The sequence below is a fragment of the Puma concolor genome, chromosome B1, assembly GCF_028749965.1.
Source record: "Puma concolor isolate L17-30 chromosome B1, mPumCon1.1.hap2, whole genome shotgun sequence".
NCBI lineage: Eukaryota > Metazoa > Chordata > Mammalia > Carnivora > Felidae > Puma > Puma concolor.
Genome location: NC_141670.1, coordinates 30,280,157 through 30,295,776, shown reverse-complemented (window position 1 = coordinate 30,295,776; position 15,620 = coordinate 30,280,157). Strand labels below are relative to the sequence as shown.

Here is a 15,620-nt window from a genome sequence, read left to right as displayed (position 1 = left end):
AATATGGACGGCAAGCTGCAAATGCAGAGTGGACCAAGGCTCTAAGGACAGGGGCCCATTTGGGAGCTGCCTTCCGGCGCTCATGAAGAGATACACCCATTCCTCAGCATGTGAGGAAGAAACCTTCTCCCTTCACTGTCTGTTAGACTTTTGGCCTTTCTATAATGAAGCTCAGGAAGAAGCAGAAAGAAACTAATGAATCTGTTTGCCTGAAGAGACCAACAAGATGATTAATGTTTGACCCGTGGGAAGCACGTGGAAGGAGAGATTGTGTAGAGTAATTGTTTACTTCTGTATTATCGAATGGCTTTACAGAGGTCACTAGGCTTATTGCTTAAGCCAGCCTAGGAAGTTAATTGAACTTCTATCTACTTTTCACGGCAGGAAAACCAATTTTTTAGGTGATTTGGAAAAGCACAATATCAACACACTGCTAACCAAGGGTCAACTTTTCTGGCTGTAAAGAACCTTAGAAATCCACATTTCCATTTTAGGAGTAAGGAAACTTCAAGGCATACAGCTTATCATAATAAGCACAGCTACTGTGCAAAACCAGACCCCTGGACTCCAGGTCCAGTGCTCTTTCTATAAATTCACGCTGCCATTATGACCCCAAGAAGGGCATTTTTTTTCCATTTAAAAGCTAGTCTACAAGGCATAGTGGTGTAAAAACTAAGGATGCGATTAATTGGATGAATAAAGACACCCACACAGAAGGAAGGCATTTTTTTAAGTTTTAACTAAACAAATTTGTCTCCTGTCACTGATCAACATGATGCATAATACAAATATTGCAAGAAAAGCCTAAGGGCAGTGAAAAACACCTGTCTAGCCTTTGGATTAAGGCAAAGACTAGTGGTTGCTTACACAGAAAGAATATCGACTTCTGTATTTTATATAAAATATAAAAATTGAGAAACATTTTATAAAGGAAAGTATAGTTGATCCTCGAACAATGCACGGTTATGGGTGCCACAGTTGAAGACCTGTGTACATCGTCTCACTGCCCCCAAACTTAACTACTAATAGCCTACTGTTGACCAGAAGCCTTACTGAGAACACGGACAGTCAGTTAACACATACTTTGTATACAATATGTATTATATCCTGCATTCCTACAATACAGTAAGCTAGAGAAGAGAAAAATCCTGTTAAGAAAACAAGAAAGAGAAAATATATTTACAACACTGTACTGTATGTCTCAAAAAATATCCACAAGTGAGTGGACCTGTGCAGCTCAAACCCGTGTTGTTCAAGGGTAACTGTATATAGATCTCAAGTGTGTCTGGATAAGCAGGGGCACCGCATAGTCATACTTGTAACCATAACAGTTTTCTCTGGGATTTCAAAGCTTTTTTAGGATCTCTTATTTTATTTTTCATAATGTCCCAGTTTTTTAAATGGCATAATAAGAAAAATGTTAGAAATATATGTTAGGAATGAATGGCAATGACAACTCCCTACTTTAGAAAGAACAAACATCCTGAAGTGGTCCCGGGGACGTGGCATTTCTTTGCTTATTGCCAGCTAGCATACTTCACTGTCACTGTTGTTACTGAGTTTCAGTCTGTGGCAAGAGGCCTGGCTCCTTGTGAATGTGAATTTGAAATGCTCTTTTCAAAAGATTAAAACAGCCTTGCATTTTTCAGGAGCCTCCCACTTTGCAAAACACCTAACTTCTACCTAGAAGCGCAAGGGTGTGTGGACTCCAGCCATCCCGGCACGGCCGAGATCTAGTGTGTGTTGCTAGTGAAGGAGGGGGGCTCAGGCTGCAGGTAAAGGGAAGAAGAGCAGGTCGGCTGCCACCTAGAAAGGTGGCTCGTTAAGAGCCCATTGCCAACATCTACAGCAACATTAACCTTTCAAATGGAAAGGTACACTTTACTTGTGAGATGCAGAATTTCTTTTTTTTTTTTTTTTAGTTTTATTTATTTATTTTGGGAGAGAAAGAGGGAGCGAGCATGTGAGCAGGGGAGGGGCAGAGAGAGAGGAAGAGAGAGAATCCCAAGCAGGCTTTGTGCTGTCAGCGCAGAGCCTGACCCGGGGCTGGAACTCAAGATGTAAGATCATCACCTGAGCTGAGATCAAGGGTTGACCACCCAACCGACTGAGCCACCCAGGCACCCCTGAAATGCAGAATTTCTTAAATCATGTCAGTGTATTTTAATAGTGGTGAAATACACCCCCCCCCCCCCCCCCCCCCGCAAAGGATGCTCCTCCCGGGGCATTGGAGTCTCTCACGTAGGACCTAAGACACCCCACTGTGGATTCTAGGCACTTTTAGCAGATGTGACAGTTAGCCAAAAGAGCAAGACATTCTCTTGTGCTAAGTAGAGTAACACAGGGCTGCCCTCCCGGCGATGGGAAACAGGCTGCATGAACTTCCATCTTGGGTACCATTGTGTGTGCGTTCCTGCTCTGCTTTCTGAGTTTCATTTTTAAAAATACAGGCTGCTGCGGGTATGCCTGGGTTAATTCTGGTTAAAGGCCCTTGGAAGAAAGTCACAGATGAATACAAGCCTTCATTACTGCCTTCAACGTGTTCTCGAAAGAACCATTTCAAACTCAGAAGATACCACAAATCCTTCAATACCTTATTATTGCCCCACCTTGTGGCCTTGCCTGGAGATCGTTTGTCAAAACATCTGAGGTTGTCCTACTTGGTGAGCAAAAATCAAATGGACTCTCTATGGAACTGGAAGACAAAATATGTATAGCAATTTTGATTTTGAGAAGGTTTGAAAAGCTGGAAAGAGGCCAGTAGATAGTGGAGACCAGAGGAGGAGCTCAGCTCAGCACGTGTATTGGATTGAAATTCAATTGAATTTTCCTTTTCACTGGACAACCACGCACCTCGGAAAAGGCAATTCTCATGGGTGGAAAGGAGCAGGGCTCAAGTGTCATGATGAAACAGAAGCAGGCATTCTGCTAGCCTCTGGGGACACAAAGCCAGATCCATCCGCCACACAGAGCCCCCGTGCTTTCTATAAACTGCAAAGCTCATCCTATGATCCCGTGTACAGAACTGTCCCAGAGCTTCCATGGCACAAAGAAGAAAATCCCAACTTTTACCGACTCTCAGGCCCTTCGTTACCTACCCCCTGACTTCTGCTAGTACATGCTACTCAGCAGCCAAATGGCCCTTTTTAAAGTTTGGTAACTCACCACACCCACGCTTCCTTCCCCAGGGCCTTGCACTTGCATTTGCCCCAGATCTTCATATAACTGGCCCCTCCTTGCATTTGAAGTCTCTGCTCAAAGCCACGTCTTTGGTGAAGTCTTGCCTAACTGCCCAGCTTAAATCAGCAGGTACTCTGCTGGGTATCATAGCTGCATTTTCTAAATGTTTATTTATTTATGAGACAGAGAAGGAGAGAGAGAGTGAGTGAGTGTGGGGCAGACAGAGCGGAGACAGAGGATCTGAAGCAGGCTCTGTGCAGGCAGCAGAGAGCCTGATGCAGGGCTTGAACTCACAACCATGAGATCATGACCTGAGGCAAAGTTGGACGCTCAGCCAACTAAGCCACGCAGGTGCCCCCATAGCTGCAATTTTCTGTTAGTTCCTCACTTGCTACCTTAGTTGTTTGCTTTCATTTAGCTGTCTTCCCTTCTAGAACCTGTGCTGCTGGAGGACAGGTCTCACCTGTCTTGTTCATCCCATCATTTCCAGTCTCTGAAGAGGTGCCTAGTGCATAATAGGAATCTAATAAATCTTTGTTGAAGGAACAAATGATGAATGAATGGCACAGCCTTTTTCCCTGAGCACCTCAGAGTCTGGCAAACAGAACTGAGGAAGGTGCAAACAGAGCTATATCCAGCATGGTCTAGGAGCACAGAAGAGGTACACTTCGCCCACTGAGGGGTTTGGGAAGACCAGGCAGAGGAGAGGCTGCCTGTGCTACATCCTGTGGGCTAGAATTAATGAAGTTAAATGAACAGAGATGTTCCAGAAAGGGGGACCAGCATGAGCTACCAGTGGAAACCGGAAACCTCCTCACAGTGGATGTGAGGAGAAGTCCAAGGTTGCTAACGGCAGGAGGTCGAGAGTTCAGGAGCACACATGCCACGGACTACATCACACTGAAAAGCTGAGACCTTCTACTGAGATTAGATGATTAAAACAGGCAAGAGTTAGCCAGACCTGAAATTAGGATTAAACATTATTATTATTTATTTTTATTCCAGGGCTTGCTCTCTTTACCTCGTTCCTTCTTATTCCTGGATTAGGGAAGACTCTCGCTGAGTGGATTCTAGAAAACCAGTCACTGGACATCAGTGAAGAAGAAGGTTGCCTTTTCTTTTCTTCCTCCAAACCCCTACTAAAGGCACTGGGTCAGTGGCAAAATATACCCCAACTCTAATTTTCCTCAGAAATTAAGTGGACACATATTCTGGTCAGATTTGTCCTTACGAGATCGACAATCTCTTTAAGTGCATTTCATGCCTGCACGGATACAATGCTTGTGAGCAACATGATTCAACACTGTGCCTTTTCTGCACCCCAGAAATGTTGCCAAAGATTTTAGAAAGAATGGGCATATGAATAGGATATCAGATAAAAACTTTTGTTGAAACAAGTTCTTTTTTCTATGCATTCCATTCAAAACAACAGAACCAAAAAGTCAACCCATCATATATTATATAAAAATTATTCACAAAATGTTTGCCTTGTTTGAAGGCATTAGCAACACGCTCCTCGTCTCCCCCCACCTCCCCCACTCTCTTCATTCATGAAACCGATGATTCACACCAGTGCCCTGCGGAGAGTGGGGCAGTGGCTGGTCTGAGGCAGCCCACCTCTCCTACTCATGTGGGAAAACAGCCCTACAGTGAATCAAGTTCATTGAGCAAAACTAGGAGAAAATATTTGTCTGGCAATCCAACACGCCTCTCTCTGTGCTTGTCCAGACAAAACTAGGGTGGACTTAACATTTTTTTCCTTTTTGTCAGAAATGCGTGTATAAAATTGTATATTTTCACAAAAGAGCGTCAGTCGGTGGGGATTTTCAAGCTCCAGGATTAGCGTCATCACAGTTGGAACAGAAACACAAAGTGAGCTGGTCATGTGTTCCAAACTTTAGCAACTGTATATTAGTTCTCTAGAAAACGGAAACAGTCCAGCAATATTTACATGTGTAAGGCCTGGAGGGAGTCCACCACGTTGATGAGTTTTGAATTGCTGGAAAAGGTATTTTTTTAAAAATGGCAGAAGGAAGGCTACACCATCAGCAGTCAAAAAGGCAGCCATCTGGGGCACCTGGGAGGGGGGTGGTGCTCAGTCAATGGAGTGTGCAACTCTTGATTTTGACTCAGGTCATGATCTCATGATTTGTGGGTTCAAGCCCCACACTGGGTTCTGCACTGACAGTGCAGAGCCTGCTTGGATTGTCTCTCCCACTCTCTCCGCCCCTCCCTAGCTCACTCACCCACTCTCTGCCTCTCTCTCTCTCAAAAATAAATAAACAAACATTAAAAAAAAGAAGGCAGCCATCAGAAATGGAAGACCGTGAGACACGGTCTCAGGAGTCTAATGTATCAAAACTCTTCAGTGAGGTGTGGTAGAGGGAATTATTCAGAGGCCACAGAGGGGGAAACGGAAGTCTAGTACATTCAACCACAACACTGGGTGCACTGCAAGACCCTGACTACTACTCTCCTCACATCATTCTCCTCCAAGGGGACACCACAGCACCAAGGGGCTCAATGTTCTGTTTGTTTTAGTAGTTTTTTATTGCCCTACTACAAGAGAATGATTTATATCAAAACAGCCAGGGACAGCCAGGAGCACATTTTTGTGGTGGCAGCTACATCGGGAAGACCCTGGACAAAAGTAACCGTGCATGTGAGGAGTTAAGAAGAGAAGGAAAGGACATGTGGAAGAGAAGCACCAAGCCCACAACAATGCTTTGAGGCTCTGGAAATGTACAAGACCCAGTTAAGGGTGCTGAGCTGTGGGAACAATAGGTTGTCCTTGTATTTAAAGGAAAGAAGACCTACAAAGACATAACAATGAGTAAAGCTGAAGCAGTTGGGATCAGAGAATGTATGAATAATCAATATCTGGCAGGGGAAAGGATGAGATAGTGTCTAAGATAGAACATACTTTGAAGAAAACAATAACTAACTTCAGATAAATGGAAGAGTGTAGTTAAACCATGCATGGCAGCTCATATGGATGCCATAACAGCGAAGGTAGAATGAAGAAAGTATAAATGAATTTTAAAAATCATTACTGTCAAATAAGTTAGGGTTTTGGAAAGTGAAGGAGTCTGAATTTATTATGTTTATTAAATGGGAATAAGGAAATCTAAGCTGACACAATCAAGTTTCCTTTGTAGGAATGCCCACTGGCAAAGTGTGACCCAAAGTTGAAAGCAGGAAAACAGAGAACACTTAGAGAGAGATGGGAGTGGCCGGGTGCTGGTTGAAAATGGAGGATGGTTCCCACTTTGCAGCCCAGATTACAGACGCAACCTCACCCAGTGTTGTCAGGCTTGGCCAGCTGAGCAGCGCTGATAAACCTCACATATCTATGACAAGTTCTGGGGCTGGGGAGGGTTTACAATCAATGTCAGAAAGGTCATGCAGGTTGTGCCGGTGGTTTCTAACGTTCACAGATACAGTATCTAAGGAGGCATGTCAGCTGGGGTCAGACAGACAGATGCTGGGAGGTCATTACAATGTATGAGTGCCAAGAATGCCCCAGGGTCATGCTCATTTCTTTTGCCCCTAATCTTCCCCTACACGCACACTCAAGCTACCCTCAAAGCAAGTCAACACTGATGGCAACCTAGACTGTACTTTGGAAGTCACCTGGTCTAACATCTTAATTCCACACATTAAAGAGACCAAAGCACAGAGAGGGGAATGATGGGGCCATTTCCACGTGGGAAGAAATGGCATGGCCAGCTTTGGTAATTCCGATTGTTTTCTCCAATGCTTTCCCACTATATAACATTGCCACTTTTACTTAAAATCAATTGGTTTTACACGCAGCCCTCCAAGACAAACACTTTTGAACCACACAGGAAGGGTGACTACTCAGTCAGCAGGAGGGGTGTGGCTGCATGCTTTCTCTTTGCTGACTCACTTGCACGTTCTGACTGTACACATTCCAGAAAATGCCTGAGGCCCCAGATTTTCAGGTGAACCACCCTCTTCCCACTTCTCATTGGCTACATAGACACTTTTGATTTGAACAAGGAGTGGTCCTTTTTACATCAGGCAGGTTGGGCCCGTTCTCTTGTCTTCATCTCTAGGATAAAGAGGGTCTCCTTTAGACATTATTTCCATGGAGTGGTTTCCTTTTGCCATGAATTATCAATGGATTCCGCAAGGGGAAGTTGAGCATATACGGACAGGTTAAGATACTTTTAAAGAAACCGGAAACATGCCCTGGGAGGAGCCCAGCTACACAAATGCCCCTAAAAGCATTATGACATCTGCACAACCTCTGTAACTGGGAAGTGTGAATAACGTTTTTTAATGTCTCAAAAGCTGCCCTGTATTAAAATCCTAGTAGGGATTAAAATTTCAATTAAATTTAAGCCCTCAGAGAAAAAGAATGCTCTAGAATAGAATGATAAAACCATAGACCATGAATCACTTGGCTGCGGTCCTTCAATTAATAAAATCTTCTCTGGCAGCACTTTTAATTGATTAATTGATTGATTGATTGATTAACATTTGCTCCTGCAAAAACTTTCCTCTGAAAATTAACAAGGTCACAAAAATCAGGATCAAACTCAATCCTCCTTTTCCTATCACTGCAAAAACATCTTTATCCTATTTCTTACCTCAACTTGAAATAGAGTCAAGGCCTTCCAAAGGCAGAGATACAGAATTAAATGAAGAGAGGGAGAAAAGCATTATCATGTATTTGTGGTCATACTCTTTAATAAACCGTGGTGTCATTTACCCAATTCTTTGTCATCCAAGCTCAACACAAAGCCCTGAACCTGTTGATTTCAATAATGGCTTTATGGGAAGGCTAGTTGATGCCTAGCCCAGCCAGTAGCGGACTCAAAAAGGGAGTTCTGATTTAATTAATTTGCATGTTTCCTTAGGGCCTATTGGAATGCTAACAAGTAGTTAAATTCTTTCCCTACTCAACAAATCATTATTTTCTTAAGGAGATTTTACTTACAGTTGACACAAAAAAGAAATTGGCCTGATCTTTTCATTTGCCAGTTAAATGCACCTTTTCCAGTATAAAATGTGATTTGAGTCATCTCCAGTGAACTCCCATTGGCAACAAACATTTATAAATGCATACTCTCATTACTCATTATGTCCCTGTTTAAAAAGAACCTGAAATTAAATAATGACATAGAAACTTCCTTTTTTAAAACACTTGCTAAGAAGAGTTAAGGGTCATATAAAACTCCATGCCCTCTATTCAGGTTATGCTAAGAAAACAGTTCCTAGGTAAATACTTTGAGACTTCCATGATTAGAGTGTTCTAAATACAGAATGAGGGTGTTCTGCGTTTGTAATGTTTTCTAACATGTCACATTGTGTGCTATTTTCTGATCAGGAAGAACACAGATGCATTTGGCAGAAAGGGTCACTTCCTAGAACAGGCTCATCTTTTGTATAAATGGCTGGGTCATGGCACATCTTTCACCCGCGTGCATTGCGTAGCAGTTTACAACTGTGCAATCTTCTTTGTGACTCAAAAATAACACAGACGGCCTGTCGGTCCCTGAATAACCACTGAGTTACTTTCCTCAAGGAACTTGTATCTAAGGCCTTATACGTGTCCCAAGTGTGTCTTACTCTAGATATTCAAAGCTAAAGCTTTAACAAAATGACATTTTCGGAAAACTACAACAGTTATTTCACAACTGGGTGGCATTCTTGAATCAATTGCAACCTCCACTCTGTCTGTACTAAACTAATGTGTAGCATTTCCAGCTCATAATTTCATTTTTCACATGTCCCCCAGGCTTATATTTCCTTGTGTTATTTACTTACTCTACAGTGTAAAGTGTCTTTAGGGATGTGCATGGATAGAAAGCCTTAACTTTGAGGTTTTGGTGATATTTTAAAGATTAATCTGTTGCCCTGATGGGAGGTAGTCAGAGAAGAAAACCAAAATTAATCCTATGTTTTTCTCTTGATGAAGTACAATTATGAAAATAAAATTTGACGATGCTAACCCTGTGAGAATTAGCTCCTCTTTATTAATAATTGTTCCACTTTCTCAAACATCTTGGTTATCTAACCTCATCAGAAATAGTGTTAACAATCATAGGGTGTTCAATCTTACATCACAGTGTTTTCTCAGCTTTGTGATGAGTCCTTCAGGACTGATCATAATTGGAAGTCATAGGGAGCATGTATGTGGGTTCTAGGTAAAATCTGCTGGCAAAGAAGGTGTGGGTGAGGCTTTATGAAATCAGATGAGGTAGCTGCCTGTCATAGACTCTCTCTAAACTAACTGGTGCTCATCCTGTTCAATTATTTATATCTTCTCCATCATTCAAAGTGATTCACTCTGGACCTTGTTCTCTCATCATCTAACCACTGAAATGTAATTGCTTTAGGGGAGCTCATTAATATCATTTCTTTCCTCCTGTGTCTCTGCAGTATCACATCTTCTGTCCAGTAATTGTTGTACCACTTTGACTTTTTAAATGGGGCTGATTTACTTTGAGGTTACTTTCTAGAGTGGTGGTCTTTACTAATGAATTTGGTTAATATGCAGTTATATTGGATATAAAGTCTTATTTTTTAGGGTTTATTTCTCCATGGGAGCCGAATTTATCTTCAATCTTCAACACTGAGGTCTATGTTCCTAGACAGAGCAAACAGGTTTGTTTTGTTGTTTGTAATTCTTAGGGAAACAAAAGGCCCAGGGATTATTTAATCAAAGAGAACTTCCCGTTAATCTACTTATATGGAAGGTGAAATAGTATAGAAAGGAAATGCACTACTTTTTTTTTTTTTAATGTTCATTTATTTTGAGAGAGAGAGACAGAGAGAGAGAGAGACAGAGCATGGGGGAGGGAGGGGCAGAGAGAGAGAGGGAGACACAGAATCCGGAGCAGGCTCCAGGCTCTAAATTGTCAGCACAGAGCCCAATGCAGGGCTTAAACTCATGAACTGCGAGAGCATGACCTAAGCCGAAGTCAGAAGCTCAACTGACTGAGCCACCCAGGTGCTCTGAAAGGAAGTACAATTCTGAGTGATCTATACATAACTTGTTAAAATGTTAAGAGCTATGGTAGCTCTGGGAGAGGAGAATTTGCTAATCCTCGCCCTACAGTGGAAATGGCATCATCTCCATACTACAGATTTTAAAAATAGGGTGTAGAAAATGAAAGCCTTTGCTAGGTTGGGCTCAAGGATAGATGGACAGTAAGAACCATGAACAAACTTCCTCTGACTCTGGAGTCAATCCTGCTAGGCCTTGATTCAGTACTACTCCAAGTTTAAGTTGAAAATCCTTGCTTAATAGATTTTCCAAATTGGAGACATCTTCCAGCTTCATTTCATGCCAGCATAATTTTAGAGAACAGTACTATGTAAATGAGCTAATGAATAATAATTGTAGAAATGACTACACGTGGAAACACCAATTAGCCAATAAATTCACTTCATTAGTCTTAATAGTTTCTTTTGCTCTTTAAGATGCTATTTAATACTTTAATGTTATTGCATATGCACTGCATATTTTAAAACCTTTTATTTAAATGATGTCCTTATAGATTAACTAAGGGTCCTATTCATTTAAAACTAAATCATGAATTACTTCACTTTCCAGTAGCACTGTTCGCAAAGTATTCTAATTGCATTGCATGTGACTGCCTATGGAATGGATGGTTTTTCCTTGCAAAAATGATAATTCAATGTGATTCATCCTAAATGGAGAGAATTCTATGGGTCCACTCAACTTTGCCTTTCCAGATATTTTTGTAGCTATGATTTTGAATTGACTAGATTTGTATGATCTCTTCTACTGCCTATGCTATTAAGTGAAATGTTGCTTACAGTAGTCTTAGATGACCTTTCAGCTGTGGGCCAATTCAGAGGTAGCACTAAACAGGAGATCATTATAGAACTTCACTCCAGTGTCTACCTGTCTGGACTCAACTGAGATAAACAGCCCTGGGCAATGACTCCTTCCTGACAGATGAGTCCTATGTGCCTGGAATCCCTGCAAAGGATCCCAGGAAAGCAGCAACTGTAAGACAAGCCATCGAGTATTGTCGTTTCACCCAACACCTGGTTGCTGCCTTTTCATATACTTCCCTGGTATTTTGACTTCGGGAACTAATTACATATTAACCCCAGACACCATGCCTGGCCTCTGCTTGGAATAAACTGCATTGAGAAGTCTACTATTTAAGTGATCCTAAGCTGAAAGATGAACTAATAGGTGAATTTCTTTTAGGGTCTTACTTAGACCTGAAAGGATGGCCTTTAGTTACCGCCAAGTCATTTTGATAGATCACTCGGTAGATCACTAAGAATTTGCCTTGGTTATTCTAGGATTTGACAGGGTGACCTAGAAATTTTAAAATTACATTTTGGATAAATACAAAAGGGCAGAACACAAATTGAATACAGTCTATGGTAACAGAAAGGTTTTAAAAATGTGCATTAAAAATAAGTCTAGAAGTAAATATTTCACAATGTTTGTTTTTGGATGGCAGGATTTTCAATGTTTCGCTTTTTTATTTTTGTGAATTTTCCAAGGTTATATATACTAAGCACGCATATCTTTTACATTAAGAAAAAAAAATGAATAGCCCACATAATGGCAACATAGACATTTCTTTGTATTAAAGAATGTTCTGAACGTTCCTTCCTTATGCTACTTTTTCCTATTACATCCCCTTTCACAACAGAAATTAATATGTTAGCATACACATCTGCCATATAGATACACATGGTTTCAACATATTACAGACTTTCAATGACTGCACTGCCATAGCCAGGAAATTTGCACACGTTCTGGCCAGGACTCCTTAATGTTATGCGGCTCCACGACACATCTTATTTCCATGGCTTGCCAATGATAAAATTGGTAAGGCTAATTTCTATGTGTATGTACTCATGGCAGTGAAAGTCGGTGAAGGGGTTTTCACACAAGAAAACAATAGAGCCCTTTAAAGTCCTTTCCAATCACTTGTCTTCCCAGGACACAGAAGGACCAGAATGCCATCATAATGTATGCCTTCCAACAAAACATGCAAAGAACATCGCTGAAATGAATTGTATTTTGAGGAGTCTGCCAGAAAGCAAAATCCTACTATCAGATGTTAGATCTCTTCAGTTGTTAAACAGGAGGTTGCAGGAATATAAGAGACTCATCCCCATCCCTGTGCACTAAGAGCAAGGGAAACTGAGCAAGAAAACAGCATGAAGCAGTATTTCCTCCCCTTCCTTTCCACTTTCCTACGCCCTCTTTAGCGTCTTTGCAAGGCCAATACCCTAATTTTTCTAGATGCGTTACAATGGAGCAAATTTTAGACCCATAAAAAAAAAGTGTTCCTTTATTCTGACATGTATTATTCAGGACATTTCTGTATGTGTAAAAAAAGATATCGCTATATAATTTGGAGGAAATTTCACAAATAATGTGAAGCCTTATCAAATTATAACCATCTTTGCTGACAGTTTTGTCTTAGTTTAGGAATTACACTATCCCTGCATCATAATATTGTTTTTTTTTCTTTTTTCACTATGAAAATCAAAGCAAGGTAACTATTTATTTATTTATTTATTTATTTATTTATTTATTTATTTATTTGTATTTTTTTAAGTAGGCTTCCGGCCCAGCGCAGAGCCCAATGCGGGGCTCAAACCAAGGAGCCCAACACAAGAGTCAAACCTACAACTGTGAGATCAAGACCTGAGCTGAGCTCAAGAATCAGACACTCAACCCATTGAGCCACCCAGGCATCCCTAAGTAACATTTTAAACAATTTCAATACCACTGGTAGTTAAAAGGATGCTTAACAATAACAACAGCAAAGAGAAGATTGTAAGTAATCCAGTACTCTCAGAATTGTTAAAGAGTTCTTATTAGTAGGTTTTAGTTTGGGAATGTTAATATTTTTAGTGTTTGAGACATGTTTTGAGGCATTATATGACTTCAAATATAAATGAGTCTTCAGTTCGTATTGTTGCTATTTTGGAAACCAGCACAGTTTCAGAAGCATAACTGCAGAATACCGTTCGTTATTAGAAAACATAGCAGTTACGAGAAAAACAAAGAATTAAGGATCTGCAAAGAAATGGAAATGGTTCGGAAATGATACAAGCCTACCCAAAGCCTCTGCCGACAGTAATTGGATTTGGTTGACTAGTGCTGGGAGCAGAGCAAACAGATGTTAGGTGATGGAGCAGAACTTGCTCTTTTCAGTTTAAACAACCAATTATGAGTGGATAATGATGTGTGCAACTGGTAGTCACTGGAAATGTTTCCAATTCAGACCAAGTAATAAGAGTAAGATGCTAATATATTTGATTCTATACAGGGTTGAAATCCTGATGTTAAAAACGCTATTTTTTTTTTAAGTAGGCGTCACACTCAGCGCAGAGCCCAACGCGGGGCTTGAACTCACGACCCTGAGATCAAGACCTGAGCTAAGATCAACAGTCGGATGCTTAACTGACTGAGCCACCCAGGTGCCTCAAAAGAGCTATTTTAAAACAATGATGGATCAGGTGTGCATTGATAAATTGGATTTTTAGGACACTTAATGGTAAGTTTTTCCCCACTTGTATAAATTATGGCCAGACCCTAGTTTCCCAATAAATAAGATGGACAGCTGTTTGCAATCTGGCTACCGTGAGCAGCCAGGATGTATTTTCAAAATCTTAATTCCTAGTTTAGAATACTCAGGCAATTGACTAAAATATCTTCCTAGGAATCAAACAAGTGATGATGTCAAAGTCTTAAACACGCCTTAACTTTTTATTTTCTCAAAGTGTCTGGGTATCCTTTGACTACTGTAACAAATTACTACAAAGGGGGTGGCTTATAACAACGGACTGTACTCTCTCACACCTCTGAAGACAGAATTCCGAAATCAAGATGTTGGCCAGGCTACTCCACTGGAGGCTGTAGGGGAGGATCTGTTCCTTGTCTCTTCCAGTTTCTGGTAGCTGCTGGCATTCCTTGGCTTGTAATCATATTACCCCTTTCTTACTCTGTCTTCACATCACCTTCACTTCTATGTGTCTGTCCCTACACTCCTTCTGTCTGTCTTATAAGGATACATGTGACTGCATCTAGGGTCCACCTGGGTAATCCAGGATAAGTGTCTCTTCTCAAGTTCTGTAACTTAATCACATCATTTGCCATATGAAGTAACATTCACAGGGTCTAGGGATTTGATATGGATGCCTTTGGGGAAGCCATTTTTTTGGCCTATGCACTGTCTTTATTCCATTACTCCTGAATATGTGTTCAAGTCACTCTAACTCAATATACTCATCTGTGTCTCTCAATAGAGTGTGGGATATATTGTCTTTTCCTCCTCATTCAGTGTCATATGTTCTATTATTTACCATATGAATTATGGCATTTAAGTTCCTCAAGTACTTTACTTGTTGCTACTACTAATGAGAAAGAGGAAGAATGGATGGAAGAGAGGACAAGGGAAGAAGAAGGGCAGGGGAGGTGGGGGGGAGAGATGGAGTGGGAGCATGGTAAGAAGGAAAGACACCAGTTTGCTATGCCAACTGAGTCAACCTAATCGACAGTAGTGTGGTAATCAATAATAGTTGCTGCGAAGTCCAAATCAGAGTTCAGATTTTTTGTTCCGCTTTCGTTTTTGGTGGTTATGTATTTAGAATCTATGACACACGGTTTTCTTCACATTACCTACCACACAGTTCAAGTCACTGGCATTTACTACAAGCAGATAGGGCATTTGTAAATGTAGTATTTGCAGTGAAATTCAGCATAGGTGGAATAATCAACTTGATTTAATCTTTTGCAAGGATGGAATAGACTGATTTTCACTTGGTTATCTTGGTCTTTTATTGACATGAATAAAATAAGTAGTTTTTTAAAAGTTTATTTCGAGAGAGAAAGAGAGAGCGAGCGAGCATGAGCGGGGGAGGGGCAGAGAGAAAGAGAGAGAGAGAGAGAGACAGAGAGAGAGAGAGAGAGAGAGAATCCCAAGCAAGATTGTGCTGTCAGCACAGAGCCCGACCCAGGACTCGATCTCATGAACTGTGAGATCATGACCCAAGCCAAGATCAAGAGTTGGACACTTAATGGACTGAGCCACCCAGGTGTCCCAAACAAGTAATTTTGGAAGATAATAAAATTGGAAATTTTAGGTCTATCCATTTTTGTAGAGTTTGGAGGGGGAGGGATGGTGTCCCTGCTTTGGCCTCCCTCTTATAACGCATGTGTGCTGTCACTGATATTTAAAGTCTGGGATTGAATTGGTTATTACTGAGGATACCAATCCTCTTAGCCTATAATGAATAGCTGTCTTACTGAAAGCTTATGCTATAAATTTCTATAACTGGTGCCGGTATGAGGCCGCTAAGCAACAATGAGTAGGTATGCTCATTTTCTACTTTATATTTCTCAATTGTTGTTCACTTTGGATCATTTGCCATATAGGATTAGGAGTGGATAAAAATTT

General features: G+C 41.0%; 1 protein-coding gene across 6 annotated transcripts in view; it reads right to left on the bottom strand.

Annotated features, from left to right (window-relative positions):
* The window catches only part of NRG1 (neuregulin 1), a 1,130,312-nt gene that overhangs the window by 439,965 nt on the left and 674,727 nt on the right, over positions 1–15,620 (bottom strand). The window lies entirely within an intron of this gene.